The sequence below is a fragment of the Rhinopithecus roxellana genome, chromosome 3, assembly GCF_007565055.1.
Source record: "Rhinopithecus roxellana isolate Shanxi Qingling chromosome 3, ASM756505v1, whole genome shotgun sequence".
Classification (NCBI taxonomy): Eukaryota; Metazoa; Chordata; class Mammalia; order Primates; family Cercopithecidae; genus Rhinopithecus; species Rhinopithecus roxellana.
Window position 1 is genome coordinate 114,956,678 of NC_044551.1, and position 27,430 is coordinate 114,984,107.

The 27,430-nt window shown below is 45.5% G+C and overlaps 1 protein-coding gene across 10 annotated transcripts in view; it reads right to left on the minus strand.

Annotated features, from left to right (window-relative positions):
- Positions 1–27,430, minus strand: part of LOC104659839 — a 66,430-nt gene that overhangs the window by 19,851 nt on the left and 19,149 nt on the right. For 9 of the 10 annotated variants that reach the window (XR_747639.2, XR_004056458.1, XR_004056463.1 and 6 more), the window contains one exon: positions 7,715–7,754. The gene's annotated coding sequence lies outside the window, so the exon portion shown is untranslated. Of the gene's footprint in view, positions 1–7,708; positions 7,755–27,430 lie in introns of those variants that run through there. The other variant, XM_030927869.1, reaches the window with a different exon arrangement.

The following is a 27,430-nucleotide window of genomic DNA, read 5'->3' on the forward strand; positions in this document are numbered from 1 at the left end:
AGCACATGGCACTTTTGCATCATGAAGCAAAACTGACCTGGAAACACATAAGTCAGGTGGGTCCCACCTGAGGGACTCCTAATATCAGGCCTGGTAGAATATAAACATCCAACTTCACCTTCCAGACCCAGATCTGACCCTTCTAGCAAAGATCTGCTATCCAGGAAGCTATTTAGTCATTTCCCAAAACCACTGCTGATATTTTAAGCCTGTCATGTAACCTTTTTTTTTTTTTTTTGTTTAGACTGAGTTTTGCTCTTGGCGCCCAGGCTGGAGTGCAGTGACTCGATGCCTCCCAGGTTCAAGTGATTCTCCTGCCTCAGCCTCCTGAGTAGCTGAGATTACAGGCACCCGCCACCATGCCTGGCTAAGTTTTGTATTTTTAGTAGAGACGGGTTTTTGCCATGTTGGCCAGGGTGGTCTCGAACCCCTGACCTCAAGTGATCCACTGCTTCAGCCTCCCAAAACGCTGGGATTACAGGCATCAGCCACTGCACCTGGCCCTGTCCTATAACTTCTGAGTCATCATAAATTCTCTCTCCTGGCTTCCTTTTATTTACATGCTTATTTTCCTTCTCAAATCACTCCAGTAAGTATGTAAGTCACTAATTTATTGCCCTCTATTATCTGCATTATGGTTAAAAACATCGACATGAATAAACAAACAAACAAAAGCCCTTGAGTAGCCTAGATAAGTCACAAAGCCCATACCCAGACTCTCAATGAAGAGAGTCTCTCAGGGCTCACTCAGGGACTATTCATTATTGTTTTATTTTTTTTTTTAAAGCTCATACCCTCTCTGCTTGAGTATTCTTGTTTTAGATGCAAATCAGAAAAGGTTCCTGTATTGATCACAGTCCCAGCAGGAAGCAGATGCACACTCCACTGGTAACAGGAGAGACTGAGGAAGGGACTGTTTCCAAGGATGAGCAAGATGAAAAACCCTCAAGGAAAGGTGAAGCACCCTGCAGCCAGCAACAGTAGGAGCTGTGACCACCAATCCCCAGGAAGGAGGCGGGAGGGCTCCCGGAACCCAGAGAGACCTGTAGGAGGGGGTTGCCAGCAGAAGCTGTGGTTTTAGGGTAAAAAACACAGGCACTATTGCCCTGAGACCTGGCAACGGAGGGAGCTGGGGAGATAAAGCACCTCCCATTTCCCCTCCCAGGCTTCAACCTCTGGTCAGGGGAGGGGTCTTCAATTGGCCAAACCCAACTGGAAGCATGGGGACCTGGAGCCTGGCTGATGGAATCTGCAAAGGTCAAACCCTGGGAGGTGTGGGAAAGGGCAGAAAATCAACAGGAGCAGGGATGTGTCGGGGGATGGCAAACAAAGAATGCCCAGCAGAGTCATCAGGGCATTTGAAAAGATACATCAGAAGCTAACATGCTGTAATGTGGCACTCTTACCACAAATATATAGGATGAGAGGCAGCCAGGGACAGAGGCGGCCATGAAGAAAGGTTTGAAGAATCCAAGCAAAATGATTGGGGTCCTCATTATGGAGGAACAAATAGCTCTACTTAGTAATTCCAAGGTAATAGCTTAATAGCTTAATAATTCCAAGGTAAACAAGTATTTTCACAAAGAGGACTCTGAATGATCAACAAAAGGTTAAATGTCACTGTACTGCTTCACAGAGCTGTTACAGGTCAGGGAAGACTATAACACAATGTAGAGACAGATCCATACAAGAGAGGTACAACAGGGTTTCCAGTTCAACACGTCAGTTATTTACACTCCCAGTTTCCTTTCTATCCTGAAGCACCACTAAAATGCTAGTCTAGAAATCAAATGCGGCCAGGTGCAGCGGCTAACGCCTATACTTACAGCACTTTGGTAGGCCAAGGCAGGAGGATCATTTGAGTCCAGGAGTTCTAGACCAGCCTGGGCAACATAGCAAGACTTTGTCTTTAAAAAAAAAAAAAAAAAAAAAATTGGCTGGGTGTGGTGGTGTATACCTGGAGTCTCAGCTACTCAGGAGGCTGAGGTGGGAGGATCACTGGAGCCCATGAGTTTGAGGCTGCAGTGAGCTATGGTCACACCACTGTACTCCAGTCTGGGCAACAAAGTGATACCCTATCTCTTAAAAAAATCAAATGGGGCCAGGCGTGGTGGTTTACACCTGTAATCCCAGCACTTTAGGAGGACGAGGAGGATGGATTACTTGAGATCAGAAGTTCGAGACCAGCTTGGCCAACATGGTGAAACCCCATCTCTACTAAAAATATGAAAAGTAGTCGGGCATGGTGGCACATGCCTGTAGTCCCAGGTACTCGGGAGGCTGAGGTATGAGAATCACTTGAACCCGGGAGGCAGAGGTTGCAATGAGCCAAGATCGTGCCACTGCACTCCAGCTTGGGCAACAAAGCGAGACTCTATCTCAAACAAACAAACAGACACACAAACAAAAAACCAAATGGTATTAACTCTCAAAGGCAAAGGGAATGGTAAAGGAGATATGAGTGGCTGAAAGAGTTCCCCAAACTCCAGGAAGCTGGGAGGCAGGTAGAGGAATAATGACTGACATAGAGGAAGCTAGGCTCTGAAGGGCTTGCAGATGGGGCACACTGACAGGAGGCAAGCCACTTTACCCCTGGAACCCTGCAGGAGGAGCTCAGACTTGGGGAGACCAGGTGTTGTGGATGGTGGGGCTGAGGTACAGCAGCTAGTGAGGGTAATGAATGCAGGAAACTGGTTGAAATCCTCCCCAGGTCTCACCTCCGCACCCTGCCCCACACAGCTGGAGACAAAGACACTAAACAGGAGAGAGACAGGCAGGAGGGAAGGCAGATGAATACAGAGATGAAAATGGAGGTGAGGGAAAAGTCTGAAGAACGAAGTGTGGGACTCAATGTCCCACCCACTTACCTTGCCCCGCCCCACCCCAGGTATATATCACTCTGATGAGGGTATGGTGAATTTAAAAGATGGTTGCAAATTCTTTGACTTTTCTCCAATGGAGAGATGAGTCTGTGTCTCCTTCCCTGAACCTGTGTGGATTTCTGACTACAGTTGAAATGAGCTATGTGACTTCCAAGGTTGGGACATCCACAGCCATGCAGCTTCTGTTTTGCTGGCCAGAACACTCACACCAGAGACTTGAGCTGCCTCATAAGAGGCCCAGTGACCAGGCCATGGTGCTGGAGACACCATGTGTAGTCTCTCAACAGCTGAGCCCAGCCTTCCAGCTCTCTTTGCCAAGTGAACAACCATCTTACAAGTGGACCCTTCAGCCCCAGCTGTTCCAACTCCCAGTCATTCCAGTCACCTCCAGTTATTCCAGTCATCCCAGCCATTGTAGAACAGAGAAGAGCCGTGCCCTTCTGAATCCTTGACAGTGGGCTTAAAAATGGTTGTTGTTTTATGCTACTAAGTTTTGGGGTGGTTTGTTATGTAGTGATCAATAACTAGAACTAGGAGTTAGAATGCTTCTCTTGAAAGCAGAATGGCTTCAGGGTGGTGGTTCTCAACAGGGTGACTTTGTCCCCCAGGGGACATTTGGCAATGCTTACAGACATTTTGGTTATCACATCTCTGGGAGGGGGGTTACTACTGGCATTTAGTAGATAGAAGTCACTGGTGCTGCTAAACATTCTATAGTGCACGAGACAGCCTCTGACAACAAGGAATTCTTTGGTCCAACACGTCACTAGTACCAAGGCCGAGAAACCTAGCTCTAGAGAAAAGGTGCTCATGGCCAGGTGCAGTGGCTCATGTCTGTAATCCCAGCACTTTGGGAGGCCAAGGTGGGCGGATCATGAGGTCAGGAGATTGAGACCATCCTGGCTAACATGGTGAAACCCCGTCTCTACTAAAAATACAAAAACTTAGCCGGGTGTGGTGGCGGGCACCTGTAGTCCCAGCTACTCGGAAGGCTAAGGCAGGAGAATGGTGTGAACCTGGGAGGCAGAGCTTGCAGTGAGCCAAACATCGCACCACTGCACTCCAGCCCAGGTGACAGAGCGAGACTCCATCTCAAAAAAAGTAAAAGGTGCTCATTGGAGGCTTGTTAACTAAAAGACTGGCTTGTTTCCTGTAGTGAAACCCCAGTTGATAAATTCTGCCTAAGCAGAGTTTAGTTCAGCCTCTTATTGCTCCATTAATAAATACCAGCAGATAGCTGAGATATTTGGCATTTAAGGAAAGCCTCCAACAAGGAGAGATGGAGAGACAGAGAGAGGGAGAAGAAGAAGAAAGAAGAAGGAGGAAGAAGAAGGAGGAGGAGAAGAAGAAGAAGGAGGAGGAGGAGGAGGAGGAGGGAGGAAGAAGGAGGAAGAAGGAGGAGAAGGAAGAAGGAGGAGGAGGAGGAGGAAGAAGAAGGAAGAACAAGAAGAAGGAAGAAGAAGAACAACAACAACCACCACCAGCCCCGCCACTGCTGCCACCTCCAGTTGGAAACACAAACAAAATAGAGACTAGAAGACTATTAAGACAAATGGACAAATGAAAAATAAATAGTGCCTCAAGAAGAATAAGATAGAGACAGTATATGCATAAAAAAGAATGTGATATTTTTGAAAAAGAACAGGCAGAACAAGAATGAGTACTAGGATATTAGAAAAAGAAAGCCAAAATTAAAAAAAAAAAAAATCAACAGAAGGGTTGGAGTATGAAGTCAATGAAGGTTTCCCAAGAAAATAGACCAAAAAGGCAAAGAGACGAAAAGCAGGAGAGAAAATATAAGGAAACTAAAACATTAATCCAGATGATCCAACAGATAAAATAGAAGGAAGAAAGTTATTAAAGAAATAATATAAGAAAATCTTCCAGAACTCAAAGATGCTACATAACACAGCAGTGACAAATATGTCCACACTCACTATTGAGTTAACCACAGATTGTGTTATGTTCTTATTGGAAGGATGGAGGGAGGAAAAGTGGGGATGGTTCTGTAGGAAAGTTCAATCCTCATCTACCACAAGAAGTCAACAAATGCCTAAAATTGGTAGATCAAAAAATAGTATAAACATAAATGGAAATCAGTAAATGGTTGAAAGAGGTAGCCTATAGAGAGGGAAACTGCGAAAGGTGGGGAAGCGATTTTTATTATGGGCTTCTCAATACAATTGATATTTAAACCATACATATGCATTATTTTTTATCTTATTTTTAATGGACACATAATAATTGCAGTGCAGTGTGATGTTTCTAGACATACATATAGCGTGTCATGATCAAATCAGGGTAATTAGCATATCTATCACCTTAAACACTTGTCATTTCTTTGTGGTGACAACATTCAAAATCAACTCTTCCAGCCATTTTGAATTTGTGCATTATTTTGATAAATTTGATGAAATAGAAATTAATTTAAAATGGGTACAATTTTAAAACTGCAATGTGATGGGATCAAATTTAATAATTTGGAAAATTCACTTATATAGAAGAGTCATGTCTCTCTAAGAATACTCAATGAACTGGCATAGGTGGGCATAAGCACCATCAGCATGGAAGGGTTCCTCCTGATGTCACAGGCCACTAAGGCAGTTGGTGGGGTGTGGGTGGGGATGAGAGCCAGGAATGGCAGCCCTTAGGTGGTCACTATTTCCCTTTCCTGGCAGCCTGTATTTGCTTGGGAGACCTGTCTCTTGGGTATAGATCCTACTGGGCTATTAAAGAAGAGAGGTGCTAATCCTTTTAGAATGACTTCTGGGAATTCACTAGGATGTCCTGCCTCTCCTACTGAGGACGTGGAAAAAAATGCTGGGTTTACCAAAGGTGGATGAGCCAGGCCCAGGACTAGAGCCACAGGGCCTCTCCCTGGATGTGCCATAGTCAGACTGTCTCAGCAGCTAAAAGAGACTGTACACATTTATTGTCAGCAGAAGCTGGGACAGATGAGCCTTGGGTTACTATCTCCTACCTGGAGCTCCCCTGGGAGGTGCCAATCATAGGGGATGGGAGGACACACACACGCTTGCTGGGGCTCCAGCGTTACCGCTGAGGTACATCTCCTCGGCCACTAGCCCTGGGGTCTGACCTCCCCTTCTTTCTTTTCCTCTACCCACTGTTCTTCCTATTCCCTTTCTTTCTCACCTCTCCCTCAGTTCTCCAGAGCTCTGTGCAGGGATTACTTAATAAACTTACCTGCTGAAATGCACTTTGTTTTTTAAAACCTTTTAAATTGTTACTTTTTTTAACCTTTTAAATTGTCACTTTTTAAAAACTGTACCATCCTTAGATAAGCAGGAGATATTCTTTGTAGAAAAATAAGAAAATATTAAAAATCATCCATGATTTGATTAGTCAGAAAACTCCACTGCTGGTGTATGAATTTCCAGAATGTTTCCAGGCTTATAAATAGGTAAAAATACTATCACAGTCCATGTCTCATCTAAGCACCCAGCTACTGAGCAATCATCACCTACTGGGCTGTGCTGAGGCCTCTAGATGTGTTAATCTCTCTTAATCCTTCCAACTTCACAAGCTAGGTGTTATTGTGCCCCATTTACAGGCAGGAAACAAGTTCAGGGAGATCACATTACTCGCCTGAGTTCCCAAGTTGATTAAGAGACTAAGCTCAATTTCAACCCTTCAGGCTGAGTCCAAAGTCACTTTCCTTGAATGGTTTGTAAGATTTTCCATTTCTTTTTTTAAAAAATGGTACATTCAAATATCTTTCTCATCAATATATATTTTCATCATTCTGCCTAATGACATTCCTTTGTATGAATGTGCCAACGTGGAATAACCAATTCCTTTCTGTTGGGCTTTCAGATGTTTCCTTTTTGTAAATGATAAACAATGCAGTTATAACTATCTTTGTACATAAACTTTGCACAAGTATGAGTATTTTCCTAGAATAAATTCTGGAAAGTGAAATTGCGTGGTCAAAAGCCAGACACATTTTTAAAAGCTGCCTCTCTCCCAATCACACATTTCCCAAATCCATTTATTTGCTGAGGATCTTAACAAAGTTTGGACTGAGATTAAACACAGAATCAGAGAAGCCCTATACTAGGAAGATCTTAGTATACACCTTTTGAACTAAACCAGTCTTGCTTTAAAAAAAAAAAAAAAAAAAAAAAAAAAGACCAGGCGTGGTGGCTCATGCCTGTAATCCCAGCACTTTGGGAGGCTGAGGTGGGCAGATCATGAGGTCAAGAGATCGAGACCATCCTGGCCAACATGGTGAAACCCCGTCTCTACTAAAAATACAAAAATTGGCTGGGCATGGTGGCGTGTGCCTGTAGTCCCAGCTATTTGGGAGGCTGAGGCAGTAGAATCACTTGAACCCGGGAGGCGGAGGTTGCAGTGAGCCGAGATTGCACCACTGTGCTTTAGTCTGGCGACAGAGCGAGACTCCATCTCAGAAAAAAAGAAAGCCCTAGACCCTCTGCAGAAGCCTGCTATGCCTTCAGTGGGCCAGGCAGCACTTCTGGGCAAGTGAGGAAGGGGAGACCCAGAGGGAGGTAGGGAAGGCAGGGCAGGAGAGCCATGCTATGGGCCCACAACCAACTGGCTTGGGGGAGGCTGCCACATTTTCCCAAGTGAAACACTGTCTTCCTGAGTCTAAAGACCTCACAGCCATCACTGACTATACTGAGCTGCCTCCCTGTCCCCAGGACTCTCACTCTATCCAGGAAGTCAACACAAAGTCTCTTGGGCCTTCCCTTTATCCAGCTGCCAACACTTAGCACCCTGGTCTTCCTTGGACAGTTTCCAAGGCTGGGTTGGGAAGTCCCAAACAAGACGTGGTCTTATTGTTTTCTTACCTTGATGTGTTTTCCTCCAATGCGCTACAAACTCTGGTACCTGCAAAAACAAGGAAAGTACATGATTGAAGCAGGGCACTGAAGGTGGGCCTTTGAACAAAGTAAGCCTGGATGGAAGTTGAAAGATGAGAGCCCATCTGTGGCGAGTTCTTTGAAAGCCACTGAGGTGTGAGTTGGCAGCATGCTGGCCCAGGGCAGACACAGGCACAAGCTTCCACCCAGGTGCATTCTCCACTCAGAGGGTTTCTTTCTCATGTGGTCTGTTAATGCTTCTATACTGGCAGAAACCTCAGTGCCCTTTCCCTTTTGTCTCAAGGCCTTGTATAAAAATAAGTTGTCCCTTCATTCATTTTCATGGATATTCATCAGCTATTTACAGAGCACCTACTATATGCCAGGCACTGTCCTAGGGCTCTGGGAATACAGCATTGGATAAAAAATGTTAACACCCTGCCCTCATGGAGCCTGCAGTCTACCGGATGGGGGGGGTGGGGGGTGGTTGTAGTGAAGAGACCAAAAACTAACTAAATACATAAATTAAAAATATAGGAATCAGAAGTGGTAAGTCCTAGGGAGAAAAAATAAGGCAGGAGAGAGGGGTAGGGAATATTGGGGCAGAAGGTGAGAAGGGGTATCAAAATTCTAAAATGTGTGTCCAGAGAAGTCTAGACATCTGAGAATGGAAATTATGAACAAAGTTACCTGAAAAGAGTGAGGACATAAGCCCTGAGAATTAATGGGGAAGAAGCTTGCCAGGTGGAGGGAATGGCAAGTGCGACAGCCTGGCAGTGAGGGCCTGTCTGACGTGTTAACAGATCAGTCAGGAGGGTGGTGCAGCCAGAGTAGAACGAATAAGGGAGAAGTAGGAGAGGGATCAGAGAGGTAGCGAGAGGCTCCACAGTATTCACGGCATTCAAGGGAGGTCCTTGTGTGAACTTGGGCTCTGATTCTGAGACAGGAGCCACTAGAGGGTTTTTGACAGAGAAGTGACATGATGTGACTCACATTTTAACAGGATCACTCTGGACGCTGTGTTGAGAATAAACTGAGAGAGAGTATAACCAGTTAGGAGGCTGTGGCAGAAATCTCAGCAAGAGACAATGGTGGCTTGGACCAGAGCAGTAGCATGGAGGATTTGCTGATGGATTGGAAGTGAGAGATTAAAAAGAATGGGATTAGAAACCTGACTGGGGCAGGTTAAAAAGAAAGGAGTTGAAGCTGTGAACTACGGGACAGAGTTGGCTGGGAGCAGCAGGAAGATTCCCAGTTTTGGCCTGAGCAACTGGGAGGATGGAATTGCCATTTTCTGAATGGAAGCCTATAGATGGAGCATGTTTTGTGGGAAGATAAGGAATGTGGTTTTGGACATAAGTGTGAGATGCCTTTTAGGCACTTAAGTGGAGAAGACTGTAGGTAGGTGGAACTGTGAGTCTGGGGAGAGGTTCAGGCTGGAAATGAGTACTTGTGAGTGCTCAGCACATAGTTCTTTAAAGCTGTGACACAGGATGAGATCACCAAGAGGGTGGATGTCAATAGGGAAGCTGTCAGCTGGGTGCAGTGGCCCACACCTGTAATCCCAGCACTTCGGGAGGCCAAGGCGGGTGGATCACCTGAGGTCAGGAGTTTGAGACCAGCATGACCAACGTGGTGAAACTCCGTCCCCACTAAAAATACAAAAATTAGCTGGGTGTGGTAGTGGGTGTCTGTAACCCAGCTACTCTGGAGGCTGAGGCAGGAGAACCACTTAAACCTGGGAGGCGGCAGTTGCAGTGAGCAGAGATTATGCCACTACACTCCAGCCTGGGTGACAGAGCAAGACTCTGTCTCAAAAAAAAAAAAAAAAAAAAAAAAAAAAAAAAAAAGAAAGAAAGAAAGAAAAAAGAAAAAAAATAGGGAAGCTGTGCAAGGGCCGAGTCCCATTCAGTAGCTCAGCAAAGGAGACTGAAAAGGACTAGCAAGTACAGTAGGAGGGAAACCTGCAGAAAGACTTCTGAGGAGGATGGCATAGTCCACTATAAGAGGTCAACTATTTAATAATATGAAGACAGAGATATAGCTTCTTGGAGTCACAGGTGGTCCTGGTCAGGGATGATTCAGTGGAATGGTTGGAGTGAGAACCTGACTACAGAAGGTTCTAAAGAGAAGAGCTGAAGTTGGCAGCTGAGGGATGGAGTTGGCTGGTGGCAGCAGGAGGGCTGGAAGCAGAGGGAGAGGGATCTAACCTATGTTGGTTCTACCTTAAGAGAAAACACAAAGCTGGTACTTCCTCAACACCTGTATGTGGCCACTGTTGTTACTAACACTGGGCCAGGTCCTCCAGGTTGCTAAGCACCACCCAGGTCTGGTCCTATAAGCCAGCTCTCCACCTGTTTCTAGATTCCTAAGAAATTATTTCCGGCCGGGCGCGGTGGCTCAAGCCTGTAATCCCAGCACTTTGGGAGGCCGAGACGGGCGGATCACGAGGTCAGGAGTTCAAGACCATCCTGGCTAACACGGTGAAACCCCGTCTCTACTAAAAAATACAAAAAGCTAGCCAGGCGAGGTGGCTGGCGCCTGTAGTCCCAGCTACTCGGGAGGCTGAGGCAGGAGAATGGCGTAAACCTGGGAGGCGGAGCTTGCAGTGAGCTGAGATCCGGCCACTGCACTCCAGTCCGGGTGACAGAGTGAGACTCCGTCTCAAAAAAAAAAAAAAAAAAAAAAAAAAGAAATTATTTCCTTTTTCTCACTGCTGTGTGTAGCCTTAGGATAAATGCCCATAGCTTGGGGCTGCTGAGCAAGTCCTCAGTTGCTTGTTGACCAAGATCTGGCTTGGGTCCTTTCTCTAGATGAGAAGTAAGTGAGCAAGACAGACAGGGACTCTGCTCTTGGAGAGCTTGCCTTCTGTGGAGGAGATAAATAATCACCAAGGAAATGGATATGCAGGCAGATAACTTCAGATGCGGACGGGTGCTATGAAGACAGCAAGCTGGGGTGAAATGTAGAGAGTAAGTGTGGGAGTGACCTCCTTTGGCCAGGTTGTGTGGTCAGGTGCCTTTCTGGGAGGTGACATTTAGGATGACACCTGGACAGTGATGCCCAGTTTATTCTTCTCAAGCTGGCCTCTCCTCTGCTGCTCCCAGTCTTCCCGGTGGCTTCTACAATATCTGCACTCCTGGAACAAGGCCAAGGCCTTGGGCCATCTAAGTGCAAAGCCAAAAGGAAACAATCCTTCTCTCGCCAATACACACTGTGGGAACTTTTTATCCATGATTACAAAATACATGCATTTTCACTGAAGAAAACTTGGAAATATTGAAAACAGGAGAAAACGTATAATTCTACTACCCAGAAATAACTACAATTAACTTTGGATGCATCCTTCTAGACATTCTTCTATGCACACATATAGGCATTTTTTTTCTTATTTCCTTGGGTTAAAAATGAGATCATGTACATTGTGTTTTACGATCTGAATTTTGACTAAATCTGTTATAAAGCACTCTTCTCATGAAATTAATTTTCTTCTACATAATGAGTTTTAATGGCTGCATTAAAAGTATTTCATTACATGTAGATTTTTACCATATTTTATTTAATTCCTAAACATTGGCCATTTACATTGCTTCCTATGATTTTCACTATGAGCAAATGCTCTAATGAACAATCCTGTATTTTTTTCCTTGGAGAAGGGGGTTTGCCAATCTCTTATTTCCTTGGGTTAAAACAAAATATCACTGCCCAGTGGCAGTGCCACGGGTCTCATGGCAGCCTGGGGCTGAGGGCATGAGAGGGCAGGAATGAGCCGCAAGCCTAAGGAGCCACTCAGATGCCAGAGGCTGATTTAGTCCTGTGACGTGCCAGGTCTTGAGTTTTCCTCCCCTGAGGCCCTGATCAGTAGGAAAACAATAGGCCTCTCCCATAAACCCAGAGAAATCCAAGGGGATTCCCCACCTCAGCAGGAAGAGGGTGTCACTCTCTGACCCCAAAACAGAGACCACCTCCATCCTCCCTTGAAATCCCCTGGGGAAGCTTCTCCTGCCCTGCCTCCCTGGGGAAAACATTGGCTCCGTCAGGCCTTCAGTCTCTCTTTGGGGAGGGGCTGCTGGGGAATGCTCGGGAAACAGAAGGTTCCATAGGAATAGCAGGGCCTCTCCTATCCCTGACCCAGCCTTGCCCTTAAATCCTCAAATTCCCCACAGGGGCTGGCAGAGACAGTCTATGCTCCCTGTAAGAGGATGTTCTGAGGGCTAGTGAGTTCTAGGGTAAAGTAAGAAGCCACCAGATGAGGGTTTGAATCCTGACTCCGACATTCCAGCCTCGTCTTGGGCAAGTGACTTCACGTGTGGAATGTGAGCTCCACGAGGAAGGAACTTAGATTTGCGCCCCTTAGCATTCAATAGGGGCTCTGTAAATACCAGGCCAAGCCAATGCATGATCCTTTCTGAGCCTCAGCTGCTCATATGTAAAATGGATGACACCTATCTCACAGGTTTGTTGTGGGGACTAAATGAAACTTAATACAGTTAACACTCCACTGTTTAAGGAATATTAGAGTCCAAAGCCCTGGAGGGCTACTTCCACCATGCCCCATGCTTTGCAGTCTCCTCTTGTTGGGCAGAACTGGTTTACCTCCACTCTGCTACCATCACACCCCAGACATACCTCTGGTGTAGTATGCAACACATTGTGTGTGTACTTGTCTAACTACTCCCTGAAGCTTCAGGCCAGTTAAAGACAAGAATTTTGCCTCTCCATCGTCTGTGCCTCTGAGTGACACTATGAAGTAAGCAAGGGCATTATTTCCATTCTACAAATGAGAAAACTGAGGCTTAGAAAGATTAGATGACTTGCCCAAGTCACACAGTGGAGAGTAGGAGAGCAAGACCTAAACCTGGTTCTCATTTCTGGGCCTGTGCTGTGTAAACCAAAAATAAAATTCCAAGGCACCCCCAACCGTCTGAATAGACCCCTCCTCTCAGCCAAGGGCATTCCAAAGTTAACCTGAAAAACTAGTTCAGGCCATGATGGGAAGGGGAAGCCAGACATGCCTGATTATACCCTCTTCCCTTTTGGAATTACTGACTCTTTAAGACTGATAAGAGATATTGACAATCCATTCTCTCTGAAGCCTGCTACCCGGAGGCTTCATTTGCATAATAAAACCTTGGTCCCCAGTTGGGTGGTGGCTCACACCTGTAATCCCAGCACTTTGGGAGACAGAGGCTGGTGGATCACAAGGTCAGGAGATCAAGACCATCCTGGCTAACATGGTGAAACCTCGTCTCTGCTAAAAATACAAAAAATTAGCTGGGTGTGGTGGCGGGCGCCTGTAGTCCCAGTTACTCAGGAAGCTGAGGCAGGAGAATGGCGTGAACCTGGGAGGTGAAGCTTGCAGTGAGCCGAGATTGCACCACTGCACTCCAACCTGGGCAACAGAGCAAGACACTGCCTCAAAAAAACAAAAAACGAAAAACAAAAAACAAAAACCTTGGTCCCCATGGCCCCTTATAATAACCCAGACATTCCTTTCTGTTGCTTTCTATTGATAATAACTCTTTCAACCAATTGTCAATCAGAAAAATCTTTGAATCCATCTGTTACTTGAAACCACCCCCACCCCCCAACCTAGTTATCCTGCCTTTTTGGACAGAACCAATGTACATCTTACATGCATTGATTGATGGCTATATCTCCCTAAAATGAATAAAACCAAACTGTGGCCTGACCACTTTGGGCACATGCTCTCAGGATCTCCTAAGGGCTGCCTCACAGGCCATTGGTTACTCATATTTGGCTCAGAATAAATGTCTTCAAATATTTTACAGTTTGACCAACAGCTCTATTCTAGATGATTCTCTTGCAAAAGGGAGTTGGTGGTGAGAAGGAAGTGAGCCAATTCTCATGTCCCTGAGGAAGAAGGCAGGCAGAGCTTCGAGAGGAAGGAGGTGCCTGGGGAGGCAGCAGGGCACTGCACTCACCTCAGCCCATCCTGTCTCCCCGTGGATCATCGTGCATGCAGCAGCTGTGACCCCCAGAGGCCTCTAGTTTGGCATAGGCTGAGGCAAAGGGGGCCCCCAGGTTCCCTCTACCGGTATGGAGTCCAGTCAGCAAGGGGACTGGGGATCTGCAGCCCAGAGTTGACTATTGTGGCCCCAGCAGCAGGATAATGGCTGTAGAGCACCTGCTCAGGAGCTGGCCTATCTCCCTACCAGACCACACGCATCTTGATATACTCACCCCTGTGAGCCCAGGACCCCTGCGATACCTGCTGAGGTGAAGGCTGAATGAGTGAGAGCTCCCAGCCTCCAGCATCAGGGCGTTAGGGAGAAGCAGCAGCTACACTCAAGCCAGGGATGCAGAGGGAGGGAACAGGCACCAGGTAGGAGGGTTTTAATGTCGCCCACCTCTTATTATGTTGTATGTTTCTGGAGGATGGGTCCATGGCTGATCCATCCTTGTGTCTCTACCACAACCAGTAGACTACTTTACAGAGAGCTGATAGTAAGTACAGAAGGTTGCCCTTCTCAGCCATTTTCTGCCTATTGTAATCTCAACCACCTTTCGAAGTTCAGCTCAATACCATTTCTTTCGGGAAGCCCCCATTGTCCCCCAATTACTTGTGAAGGCCTCTTCCTCGAACTGACAGCACCTTTGTCACCCCATCCCCCATTCTAGTGAAAGACCTTCATTTCTGCTTCTCCTTTGCAGCATGTATTTTCTGCTTTGTTTTATAGTAAACTTTGAGCAGTTGTTAACTGCCTTCCCACACCGATTCCCCTCTAACACACAAATGTTACTCTGTAAAGGCCATGTCGTACTTCACTCATTCTTTTTTATTTTGTATTTTTGAAACAAGGTCTTGCTCTGTCGCCCAGCCTGGAGTGCAGTGGCATGATCTTGGCTCACTGCAACCTCTGACTCCTGGGCTCATGCCATCCTCCCACCTTAGCCTCCCAAGTAGCTGGGATTACAGGCCCATGCCACTATGCCTGGCTAATTTTTGTATTTTTAGTAGAGATGTTGGCCAGGCTGGTCTCGGTCTTGAACTCCTGGCCTCAAGTGATCTGCCCACCTTGACCTCCCAAAGTACTGGGATTACAGGAGTGAGCCACCGTGCCTGGCGCAATTTGCTCATTCTTTGAATAAACATCCGCTGAGGGTCTGCTCTGCATGGCGGGGGCTGTGCTAGGCACTGTGGTTCAGACAAAGGTGCACCCTTATCCTTATCATCCAGGAGTCAATGGGGGAGAATGGCAAGGTGGCTGGCAATTGCAATACTTTGAGTTGCACTGAGATAGAATACTTCTGACCACAGGGGGCCTCCTCAGGCCCCTCCCTGTCGGGACCTCTGTTCTAACTTCCATCACCAGAGACTAATTTTTTTTTTTTTTTGAGACGGAGTCTCACTCTGTTGCCCAGTCTGGAGTGAGTGGTGCCATCTCGGCTCACTGCAAGCTCCGCCTCCCAGGTTCACGCCATTCTCCTGCCTCAGAATCCTAAGTAGCGGGGACTACAGGTGCCTGCCACCATGCCTGGCTAATTTTTTTTTTTTTGTATTTTTAGTAGAGATGGGGTTTCACCATGTTAGCCAGGATGGTCTCCATCTCCTGACCTCGTGATCTGCCTGCCTCGGCCTCCCAAAGTGCTGGGATTATAGGTGTGAGCCACCGCGCATGGCCACCAGAGATTAATTTTACCTGTTTTTGCTTTTTGTTTGAGACAGGGTCTTGCCTTGTCGCCCAGGATGGAGTGCAGTGATACAATCATAGCCCACTGCAGCCTCGAATGCCCAGACTCAAGCAATCCTCCCACCTCAGCCTCTTGAGTAGCTAGGACTACAGGCATGTGCCACCATGCCCAACTATTTTTTTTTTTAAGAGACAGAGTCTTGCTATGTTGCTCAGGCTGGTCTCAAACTCCTGATCTCAAGCATTCCTCTTGTCTTGACCTCCCAAAGTGCTGGGATTACAGGTATAAGCCACCACACCTGGCCAATTTTATCTGTTTTTAAACTTCATATAAATAGAATCATACAATGTACCTTCTGGGTGTCTGGCTTCTTCCCTCTCAACATTATCTGTATGATCCATGTATGCTGTTACGTGTAGACACAGTTTGTTCTTTTTTAAGATTGTTGTGTTGTATCCCATTGTGTGGATATGACACAATTTAACCATTCTGCTGTTGATGACCATTTGTGTTGTTTCTAGTTTGGGGCTCTTATGAAAAAAGGTACTATTAGACATAAGACAGAAACATTTTAGTTTATGTCCGCTGGTGGACATTTGTACTCATTCCTCTTGAGTATGTACCTAGAGGTGGAACTCATAGTTTATGGAATGGGTAGAGTCTTAGCTTTAGTAGATACTACCAAATAGTTTTCCAAAGCGATTGTATCAATGTACACTCCTACCAGCATATAAAAGAGTTTGTCAACATTTGGTATTATCAATCTTCAGTTTTAGTCCTTTCTGTGGGTATAGAGTGGCATCTTACACGTTTTAATTTGCTTATTGGCTATTTATATATCCACTTTTAAGACATTCCTGTTTAAGACTTTTGCCTATTTGCTTTTTTCTCATTGACTTGCAGGAGTTCTTTGGACCTTCTGGATACAAGCCCCAGTCCTCTGTCGGGTATGTTACTGAGAATATCCTCTCTTCTCCCAGTCTCTGGCTTGCTTTTTTACTCTTCCTTTTTGTTGAGATGGAGTCTCGCTCTATCACCCAGGGTGGAGTGCAGTGGCATGATCTCGGCTCACTACAACCTCTACATCCTGAATTCAAGCAATTCTCCTGCCTCAGCCTCCCAGGTAACTGAGACTACAGGTACCCACCACCATGCCCGGCTAATCTTTGTATTTTTAGTAGAGACGGGATTTCACCATATTGGCCAGGCTGGTCTCAAACTCCTGACCTTGTGATCCGCCTGTCTCAGCCTCCCAAAGTGCTGGGAATACAGGTGTGAGCCACTGCACCTGACCGCCTTTCCACCCTTTAATGGTATTTTTGATGAACAAAAGTTCATAAATGTTCAATTTACCCATCTTTCCATCTATGGCTAGTGTATCCTGCTTAATTAATCTTAATTCCAAGAAGTCCAGTTAACAGAAATAACAAAAATTACTAATATTAAAAAAGATAAAGAAGTGAAGGAAAAAATTGGATGGTGGGTGTGGGAGAAGGACTGCATCAGATCTTGAGAGTGTGTTCACTTGACTGTGCTGTGCAAAGCCCGGGCCTTGTCCTGTGTTGTGGTATGGATGGGAGCCGAACCTCCAGGCAGTGCAACAAACATGTGCCCTGTTTGGATCAGATGCTATGCCAGGTGGTGGAAAGAGCTCTGTGGGGTGTAAGGGGATCCTGGCTCACTGGCTTAAGAGAAAGATCACTCCTTTTCATGTGTGTTAAGCTGGGTCTGACCCCCAAACCCTGGAGATTCCCTTTAGTCCAGGCCCTGTTCCTCTGTGCCAGAGCCTGCAAAGACAGCAGTGCTGACACTTGTCCAATTGGCTCACAAAGGGGAAATTCTCCCCTCCTTGAGTCACCACATAGACAGGAGGAGCTTCAAATAACAAGCGCTGGACTCCAAACGATCCTTATGCTCATTTCACTATGCTGCATCACTTTCAAAATCCCCTGTGATGCTTGTGGATGAAGTCTAGATCCAGAAACTTTCCCCATGTTTTCCCCAGTTTGAGTAGAACAATACCCTGGGAGTCACAAGCTACATCATACAACTGACTTCCCTAAAAGAAAAAAAAAAGAGAGAGAGAGAGATCTTGGACTCAAGGTTATGAGTTTGCAGTGTGGGGTCCTACCCCACCTCTTCTGCTGGGAGGTGTTGGTAGTAGGCTTGCCAAGAGGACCTCAATCTACCAGATGGACGCAAGCTGCCATCCACCTCCCCAGCATAAAGCCAGCTTCAGCACCTCTGGGGCAGTTTTCTTCCCATCCAGGGTCAAGCTCTTGGCAGCTTAGAGATGCAGTGTGCCAGTCCCAACACCATGGCTGTGTGTCACTGCAGATGAAGGCATACCTTTTTTCCAGGACGCGCAGTGACCCCAGTTGGCGGCAGACACTCATTTCTGATATTTTTTATGCCACGTCTTGGGTAAAACAACCACGCGATCTCTTAAGGACCCAGGTTCCTTGTTTGTCCCTGTTCCTCGCCCCTTACCACCACTTTTTCCATGTGCCACCTTCTCATAACAACTCAGAAGCCCAGGGTGGAGTCAAAGGGGTCTTTTAAATCCCCTAGTGGCATATGAAATTCTGGATGTTTGTGAATTTTCCTGGGGAAAGGGTCCATGTGTGCCATTAGATTCTGGAAGGGGTGTGTGACCTCAAAAAAAGGTATGACCCCCTGGACCGAGTCCTCTTTAAATGGAAGTGCGTGGATTAGTTTGATAAAATTAATTTACAGTAATGAGCTATGTATCTTTAGCTAACTGCACTTCCAAAAAGACACCCAGGAAGGGAGAACGCTTAACTAAAATTATATTTCTTTTCTTTTTTCAGATGGAGTATTGCTCTTGTCACCCCCAGGCTGGAGTGCAGTGGCATGATCTCAGCTCACTGCAACCTCTGCCTCCCTGGTTCACGTGATTCTTGTGCCTCAGCCTCCTGGGTAGCTGGAATTAGAGGTGCCCACCACTGTGCCCAGCTAATTTTTGTATTTTTAGTGGAGATACGGTTTCACCATGTTGCCCAGGCTGGTCTTTAACTCCTGACCTCAAGTAATCTACCCACCTTGGCCTCCCAAAGTGCTGGGATTACAGGCATGAGCCACTGTGCCTGACCTAAAATTATATTTCTAATGACAAAACTGAGGTACAGCTCATACCTAAATAGAGGAGAATGACATTAAGCTACTCTCACCACTGCACAAGACCAATTTTTCTGGTCTAGATGACTTTTTGGAGACTCCTGGAGCAGGAACAAGGGGTTAGTGACTACGATGCGTCAAAAGAGACACAGGTATTTCTCAGATAAACCTCAGCTCTTCCAGCTTGAGAGAAGGAAACATTCCCAACATGATTTAGGGGCCCAGGGACCCTGTTTCCACCATCATATCAGATTGTCATATGGGAAGGGTGTTCCTAGAGCCCACACTCCCTCCCGAAAGGGCTGAATCCCCAGAAGACCTATGTCTGCTCCATCCTGGGTCCCTGCTCTCTCCTGGTGACAAGATACAGCTGCCTGTATGAGTGGCAGTCTGGGGCCTCCTCCTTCCTCCCTCTGCACTACCCCACTCCTCCCTCCTTCACCCCCCACATACACACTGGGTTCTTCCTCCCCTGCTCTCTCTCAAGAAGCAGGCCCCTGCCCCCACTCACAGTCAGAAGGAAATGATTCTGCAAGGCCTCCCAGGGACTCCCAGGATTGGCTCAAGGCACCAGATTGTTAAATAAGTGGGATTTTTTCAGTGTTTGTAGAAACTGTTGTTTAAAAAGATATAACCATCCAAACTGTTTATGTAACCCTTGGGAAGTCTCAACAGATATGGTTCCCTATTTATAACTGTGGCCGGGACTTAAAAAATACAAGTGGAGGGGGACTGTCAAAATCGGAGAGGTTGTCACGTTACAGTTGTAGGCTTGCATAACTGAGTTCGTATTTTGCTCTCATTTGAGAAGTTTCTTTTTATTCACTTTTCTCCTTTTCTGGCTTTCTCTTCCTTTGTTGTCCACTGCTGTGCACCACACACTCCCGACATTTTCCCAGAACATCAGAACTATTTCTCTGAAGTGGAGGTTCAAAATAGGGGTTTTTAGAATGACCCAATAATAATGAACGCTAAAATTCATTTCAAAGCCTAGGACTATTCTATTCGTACTGATATTCCTAGTCTATTGTCATGCGCATCCATCCATGTGAAGAGACCACCAAACAGGCTTTGTGTGAGCAATAAAGCTTTTTAATCACCTGGGCGCAGGCGGGCTGAGTCCGAAAAGAGAGTCGGCAAAGGGAGATGGGGTGGGGCTGTTTTATACGATTTGGGTAGGTAAAGGAAAAGGAATTTCACAAGGTAATGTCATCAGTTAAGGCAGGAACTGGCCAACTGGATGTGTATGTGCAGGTCACAGGGGATATGATGGCTTAGCTTTGGCTCAGAGGCCTGACATCTGTGAAGATAAACATAGCTGTCTTCTCCCCCCAGCCCCTACACCTGCAGGTGCCTGCTCTGTCTCTGGGTTGTCCGCTCTGGAGGCAGGTGTCAGACCACCTGGTCTCACTTTCCTGGGTCCAATCTCTGGATCTATGGCAACAGAATCCACAGGTCCCTGTTCCCATACAGGGGGAATGCAAAGTTGCTGGGGGACAATCACAGTGCAAAGCTGAGATCTGGGCTTCTTTCTAGAGCCATTCTGAGGTCTTCATCACTCACACCAATAATCCAACTAAAACCTGGCTCTTGTAGGAACACATCCTCTTCTTTATTAGTGAGGCTGTTCTTTGAGTTAACATAGTAGCAGCTTCATTCACAGATCTTTCTGGCAAAAAAGAATCTGATGAGAGCTATGCCTCCACCAAAGGCACAGTTTGATAACACTTTGGGGAAGGCTGGTTCATAACTCCTGAAGAAGAGTCTGTGATAAGAACCTCTGGCCCACAGGCTTCTTCACACTGCACAACCTCCAAAAATCCCTAACCACTGCTAATAGCTAGAAGGAGGATAGTGACTGTTCCCAACACAAAGAGATGACAAACATTTGAGATGGTGGATATGCTAATTACCCTGATCTGATCACTGTACATAATACGTACTGAAACATCACTCTGTACCTCATAAATATGTATAATCATTATAACACATAATAATTATGAGGTCCCAGACAATGATAATACATAATAATTATACATTTATGGGGTACATAGTGATGTTTCAATATTGTATAAATTGAAGTGGTTTCAATTATGTATAAATTTTAACTACATTAAAAATTAAAGAAAAATAAATTTTAAAAAACAACAACAAAAAATTCTTAACTGCTGTCAAGCTAGCACTGACAACTGAAGCCTCAGCCCAGAACCTCTCTGCTTCCACCTGTGCCAAGCTCCCTAAGAGGGAAGGCAGAGGCACACAGCCCTTACACCTTGGAAGGGTTTCCTCTGAGGGCCTGACAGATTGAAGGGGTTGAAGATGAGTGGAGGGTGTGGTCACCTCAGCTCTAGCCTCCTTCTGCTGAGGGACAGTAGCCAAGGAACATCCTGGTAGATCCAAAGGAAGGTGGAGAGTCCCTCTCTGTCCTCTCTACCCACCTCATCCCCACCAAGCCCTGATGTCACTCCCTGCTGTGTCCACCCCGGAAACCCTTGACCACTTCCCACAGGTCCACTCCCAGGGAAGTTCTTTAACTGGTGGGTGTGGGAAAGAGGAAGAGGAAAAATATCATTTCTACCTTCCCAACTCCTTGTATCCCATGAGCCTCCAGTATTAAAATGATTACCCATCTGACCTGGAGCTCTCATCCTGGGTATAATAATGGCTCTTTTTATACCCATAAGGAAAATGGGTAATGAAGAAATGCAAAATCCCAACTCATGAAAATGTGGTTGAAAAAGGGAAGACCCATAAAAGTTCTCATTTGTTGACCAGAGACAATAAAATGATTACTTAAAAAAAAAAAACCAAAAACCCAGCTCTGGGGTCTTTCCAAATAATGGAGGAAAATAAAAACAGGGAAAGATGTGCTCTAGTCTTAGAACTCCAATGCGGCCCCAGACTGGTGAACCCCAACAACAGTCAATCCCCATCCTCAGCAGCCTTCTGCCCACCTCACCCCACCAATACGAGGTCCCAGACAACTCAACAAACACTTATCGACCATGTACCGTGCGCTTCCAACCATTCCAGGAGTTGGAATTCTGCAACCTCAAGGTGCTTTGGGAGGAGCAGGGAAACAGCTCAGTCAACATGAACTGTGTGCTGACATTTTGCTAGGTTTAGAGGAGACAAAAATCTGAGAAAAAAACAGCTAAGAATACTCCAACCTGGGAAGTACTAATCTACACATAGCACCATAGGAGCAAGGAACAATTAATTCTACATGGTGAGGTCAACCAGAGAAGGTGTTTGTTTAAGTTGGGCCTTGACGGAGTTTGCTGGGTATAACTGGGAAGGAGTGGTATTCCAGGCAGAAAGAACTGAGTGAGCAAAGGTCAGGGTTGGGGGTGGGATGGGCAGTTGGTCGTGTGTGATACGGCGTGTAGTCAGGTCAGTGTTGCCAGAACACAGGGTCGGAGAGCAAGAACAAAGGAGGTAAGGCTAAAAGGCAGGCTACAGTTTATGACAGCCATGAACACATGCCATTCAGAGGACCTGCTGCATGGAGTGCAGACAGCTGACAGGCTGCAGCCTCGGATCCACCACACCCTTCAAGTCAGACCATGTTGCCTCCTGGGTGGCCCCCAGCCAGTGGCAGAACATGGCATGATTGCTCCGGCCTGTCCATTTCTGCCCGAAGTGGGACTCTTCCCCTGGGCAATCTTTGGCTGGAACTCCCCGCTGGGCTGGTTGAGACATTCTTACACAGTAAGAATCACAGTCTGATGCTCTTTCAACAGAATTATCCTTCCCTCTCTTGCGTCCCAGGAGTTAGATCTGGACTGCAGTCTGAAAGCTGTCTTTTCTCTCCGTACTTCTGCTCCATTCTCCTTTATCATTCATAGGCATTAGCTCTTTTTCCCCTCAATAAATCTTCTGCACTTTTAATTATGTTTTGGTGTCTGCTTCCTAGAGGACTCCAACTGGGAAGGGCCTTGGATGAATGTTTGGGTTTCGCTGGCAGTGAGGAGCCATTGAGGTATTTTAAACAGGGTAAGCCATGGTCAGATCTGAGTTTCATAAAAGCAATTCTAGCACCAGGGTGAAGAGCTGGGGGGTGGGGGAGACAGGGAAGCAATGGGCAATGAAAAGACCATTTAAAAGGATGCTGCACTGATTGGTACAAGGTTTCAACAAGGGACAACTGGAAGTATATACAACTTACTATGTATATACCCTTTAACTCAACAGTCTCAATTTTAGAAATCTATTTTATAGAAACACTAGAACAAATGCATAAAAGTATAAAAATGAGGATGTAGTGGCCTATAAATGTTATCAGGACATTGGAAAACTTCGTGGTCATCTGTAGGGGAGGAGATGAAATAGCTGTACATCTATGTGGTAGAATACATACCAAGTAGTCTTTAAAAAGAAGACAGCAGGTCTCTATGTACTGTCATAGAGAAATACACACAATAGACTGCTATTTGTAAAAAGCCAGTTGCTAGCCGGGAGCGGTGGCTCACGCCTGTAATCCCAGCACTTTGGGAGGCTGAGGTGGGTGGATCATCCGATGTCAAGAGTTCGAGACCAGCCTGGCCAACATGGTGCAACCTCGTCTCTACTAAAAATACAAAAATTAATTGGGCGTGGTGGCGGATGCCTGTAATCCCAGCTACTTGGGAGGCTGAGGCCAGAGAAACACTTGAATCCGGGAGGTGGAGGTTGCAGTGAGCCGAGGTTTTGCCACTGCATTCCAGCCTGGGCCATAGAGTGAGACTCCGTCTCAAAAAAAAAAAAAAAAAAAGCCAGTTGCTGTACAAAGTATATAGCATGCTCACATTTTCATGAACAAAGCTGTGCATATGTATATTTATAAAGATCCACACTTGTTTGTATAAATAAGTCTGGAAAGAGATATATCAACTGTTGACAGAGGTCACCTCTTGAAGGTGGTAGGGCTTTCACTTTTTACTTTCTATGTTGTTTTTATTTTGCTTGGTGCTTTTCTATATTTTCCACTTCTTAAAATGATGAATATGGTTCATTTCTCTTATCAGAACACAAATTTTTAATTTAAAAAGTTTCATATCTACTTGGAAAACCATATAAAAATTATTTATATTGTATTTCCAGAGAAGAAATAACAAAAAGCTCCTAGAATAGTTGGGAGAGATGAGCTGGAATAGAACCGAACACAGGGTGGTGAAGACAGAGGTTCCAGAAGAAGCCAAGAGTGCTATCTTGAGCAGTGGGCAGGTGACCCACAGAAGGGCAGTGGGTAGGAAGTAGGAGTGAGAGGGGTCTATGCTGAATGTGCCAGCCTTCAGGAGGCTCAGGCCAAGACAGGGTGTACAAACAGGAGGTGACGCTGGCTCCTGCTTTAGAACTCAGGAGAGTATTTAGGTCTAAACACTCATGACCTACAAAAGATTAAAAACTTACTAACAGTACTCACCAATGGACTAAAATGCTAATTGTAAACAGTGAAGTCATTGAAAAACCAGAAAAATATTGGTGAATACTTATCTAAGGGGAGAAGAATTTTGGATAAAAGAGCAAACAGCATTTTAAAGGACTAGAAATTTTAGCTATATTAAAAACAAACACCAAGACTTTAAAAACAGAACTCATAAACAAAATCACAAGGCAAGCAAAAACAAGGGATTATATTTACAGCAACAGTGACAGAAAGGACATGTCCTTCATATATAAAAAACATATGGCTGGGTGTGGCTCACACCTGTAATCCCAGCACTTTGAGAGGCCGAGATGGGCGGATCACTTGAGGTCAGGAGTTTGAGACCAGCCTGGGCAACATGGTGAAACCCTGTCTCTACTAAAATACAAAAATTTAGCTGGGCATGGAGGCTTGCACCTGTAAGGCCAGCTACTCAGGAGGCTGAGGAAGGAGAATCGCTGGAACTGAGGAGGCAGAGATTGCAATGAGCTGAGATTGCACCACTGCACTCCAACCCAGGAGACAGAGTGAGACTTCATAAAAAAAAAAGTGAAAAACAAAACAACAACAACAACAACAAAACCCAAAAAACACAGATGAATTTTTAATCAGTAATAAAAATACACGCTCCAAAGAAAACCAGCACTGGAGCTGGGCATGGTGGTATGTGCCTGTAATCCCAGCTACTCAGGGGGCCCAGGTGGGAGGATTGGTTGAGCCCAGGAGTTCAAGACCAGCTTGGGCAACATAGCAAGATCCCATCTCTATAACAAATAAGTTAGCCAGGTATGGTGGTGCACAGCTGTAGTTCCAGCTACTCTGGAGGCTGAGGTAAAAGGACTGCTTGAGCCCAGGAGTTGGAGGCTGCAATGAGCTATGATTGTGTCACTGCACTCCAGTCTGGTTGACAAAGCAAGGCCCTGTCTCTTAAAAAAAGAAAGAAAAAGAAAAACGCATTGATTATGGTATTTTGTATTATAAACATTATTTTGTGTTGGTTAGAATTTTGTTCAGTTACACAAAACAGAAAACAACAGTGGCTTAAACAATATGGGAGTTTATTTCTTTCTCGCATTAAAAAAAAAAGTCCAGAAATGGTCAGTTCAGGGCTGGTTTGGTGGCTCCAGGTGTCACCAGGGACCTACGCTTCTTCTGGCTCATCCTGCCCCTATTCCTAAAGTGCAGCTGTCATCCTCATGTCTTGTGGTGGTTGCTAGAGTAATAGTCACTGCATCCTCATTTAAGAAAGTAAGACGGAGAAAAGAGGGTGAATAGAGGGCACACCCCCTCCTGTTAAGGAGCTGGCTTCGAAGTCCCATATGACACTCACTCGCATCCATTGTCCAGAACTCAGCCACATGATCATACTTAGCTGCAAAGTTGCCAGGGGAACATAGTTTTTAGCTGGGTGGAAAAGGGATCAGCAAAAAATTGGTTTTGTTACTAACAAAGAGGGAATGGATACTGTAGAGCAATGAGCAGTTTCTAACATACACGTGAACAAAATTATCAAAAAAAAAAAATACAAAAAGTAAAAGATTTCAGGGTCAACCTTACCAACAGTCAAACATAAGTGAAGCAGGCTTTTTATGGTCTTGTCTGGCTAAGGTATTGAAGAGCTTGCCAGACAAGTCGTGAAGACAGTCAAGAGCTGACTGTCTTCATAAGAACCTTGGGACAGTGCACATGAACAGAACAGAGTTTCAAGGTAAAAATGGCCGTTTCTCCCCAACTAGGTGGCTCAGGGACCCAAGGGCAACTTCCTGGCTGTTTCCCCAAAGTCTCCCTCCAACTCCCAAGTGACATCAGATTCTGTAAATGCTGGGAAGTAGAGAAAATTCTGTACCCAGGGATTCTCTAACTAAACTATGGCTAAAATTAAATTTTAGGTGTTTTTGAAAGTTCCTTAAAAAAAGTAATATCCTCATGCAAACTGAATCAGCAGTTTCAGAACTTAAAAAAAAAAAAAGAACCTCTGTCGTGTTCTTGGGGTATCACAAATTAAACAAGAAAACCAGCCACTAAAATAAGGACCAGTGTTTGGATACTACACGGTGGTGATGTTAGGCAACCTCAAATTATGTCTTCTGGCAAATTCAGGACTTTACGTGAGCTCCCACAGATGGTGATGGCAATGCCACCACCCTTCAGAAGGCCCAGAGAAGGAAGGTACAGAGCACACGGCAAGTGTGGACTCCACAGGCTTCTGAAGTTCACAGGCCTATTTTGAATAGTTAGTGTGCCTTTCTCCATCCAGACCACCACCAGTTACCTCTCACGATTTATTTGAAAGCACTTACTTCTAGTGTTTGCTCTTTTTAAATGGTTGCTGACTGGGAAAAATACCAGAATAAACTGATGTTTCATGGCACATACCACCACGTGTCTGGGGGAGACAATCTTTAGGGCATGGGAAGCAATATGATATAATGACGAAACGCGCCCATGCTTTGGAATCAGAAACACCTGGATCTGAGACCTAGCTCTGTGGTTTACCAGCTGTGTGTTCTGGGACAAGTTATTACACTTCTCTGGGGCTCAGCTTCCTTGTCTTAAGATGGGCTAATACAGTGCTTACCTCATTGTATCATCAAGTTGGGCAGGAAACAGATGGTGAACTTGAACTGGGACTGTTTACAAAGATGTGGGGAGGGCTTAGGGAAATGAAGATGAGACAGTGAAGCATTTGGGGCTAGCAACAATGGGGAGCTGTTACCACTCCGAACCTAAAGTTATGATAGAAGGGAATAAATAGGTAAGGGGACCCAAAGGAGGCAGCTAATTGGAATGGTGTCTGGCTGGAGCTGTGGGCTCCAGTGGAGGATGCAGTTGGCCTAACGTGACCCGATGGGGACCTGGGGGAATAACTTAACTACTTGCCCTCCTCGGGGAACTCCTGACCTCATCTTCCTGTGTCCTTCCATCTCTCGCTAATGCTCCCCATGGACCAAATCTAACCAGAATCCAGAGGCAAGATAGATGAGCCATGTGGCCCATTCAGGTCAGCCTCCCAGCCCAGAGCAGGTAGAGAGGACGGAGAATGGATCTGCAGGAGTAAATAGAAGATTAAACAAAATAGAGACCGTGATGAGGTTAGCATCATGCCTGGAACATAGTAAGTCCACAAGCCCTCAACAAATGTTAATTTATGTTGGACTTTGCACTCTCTGTCTGCCTGTTTTGCTTATTGCTTACTTCCTGGTTTTCATCAGCTCACGTATAGTTGAGATAACTTCCAAATAATCAAGTATTATTATCTATATTGCAGTGTTATGAAGTAGTAATGAGTGTATAAAAAAGATAACCAGGGACTCTGGGGATAAGAGATGACAGAGGGAAACAGAAGAAGGAGAGTACGTAAGAGAAAAGGATGGAGAAAACTGTATGTTCCCTATGAGGCTGGAATGAATGCAAAATTATCTTACTTTAAAATCAAATAATGCAGTTACTGGGATGTGATAACAGTGCATTTGCAATTTTACAGCCCAGTGAGACTTGCCAGA